At 39.1% G+C, this 1,070-nt stretch overlaps 1 protein-coding gene across 1 annotated transcript in view; it reads left to right on the top strand.

The window, feature by feature from the left end:
• The window catches only part of ascc2 (activating signal cointegrator 1 complex subunit 2), a 41,050-nt gene that overhangs the window by 17,934 nt on the left and 22,046 nt on the right, over positions 1–1,070 (top strand). The window lies entirely within an intron of this gene.

Below are 1,070 nucleotides of genomic sequence, written 5' to 3'. Positions count from 1 at the left end.
GTCTAGAGTGCGTGATTGAAAGGAAAGGGGGGGGGGGCTTTATGGTTAAAATCAGTGATTCCCAAAGTGGGCGCTACCGCCCCCTGGTAGGCACTGCAGTGATACAGGGGGGCGGTGATGGCACCTATTAGGACACGGGGCGGGGCCAGGAGAGTGGTCCCTGGTCAGAGTGGTCCCCGGTCAAGGGGTCCCTGGTCAAATGGGCCCTGGTTAAAAAAAGAAAGATTGGTAACCGCTGATCTAGAAGATGGTAAAAAAGGAAGCCACTAATCTTTCAGGCAATGGCTGAATGCAATTTACACTTAAAGACAAAATATAATGCAATATCAGTGTGACATTCACTGTTCTAAAGACCTGGGTTACTGCTCTTTCTACAATGCTGAACTATTCTGCTATAATACATCTGCAAATAATATAAGATTATAAATATAATATATAAAATTACTGTGGTATAATAAAACAGAACAATATAATCTCTAAATTCAGGACAGTAAATAAAGAACAACACTCTGAAAACAGGGGACTTCCAGACAGGAAACAATCAGGGCCAGCTAACCCTCCCAACACAAGATTTCCCCAGGCAGGAAGCTGAGGAGGGAGAGAAGCAGTACGTATTATTGAAGTCATTATTATTACTATTACAGTAGAGTCTCACTTATCCAACATAAACAGGCCGGTAGAACGTTGGATAAGTGAAAATGTTGAATAAAAAGGATTTTACAAATTAAGCACCACAATATCATGCTTTACAACAAATTTGACAGAAAAAGCAGTTTAATACACAGCAATGTTATGTAGTAATTACTGTATTTACAAATTTAGCACCAAAACATCACAATATATTGAAAAGATTGACTACAAAAACATTGACTATTAAAAGGCAGACTGTGTTGGATAATCCAGAAAATTGGATAAGCGAATGTTGGATAAGTGAGACTCTACTGTACCAGTAAAAGCCACTAGGTAAATATTCTCAAACAAACATAAACGGTCCGGCAGAATGTTGGATAAGTGAATATGTTGGATAATGAGGGACTAAGGAAAAGCCTATCAAACGTCAAATTATGTTT

Source organism: Anolis carolinensis, chromosome 6 (assembly GCF_035594765.1).
Source record: "Anolis carolinensis isolate JA03-04 chromosome 6, rAnoCar3.1.pri, whole genome shotgun sequence".
NCBI lineage: Eukaryota > Metazoa > Chordata > Lepidosauria > Squamata > Dactyloidae > Anolis > Anolis carolinensis.
This window is presented reverse-complemented; position numbering and strand designations above follow the sequence as displayed.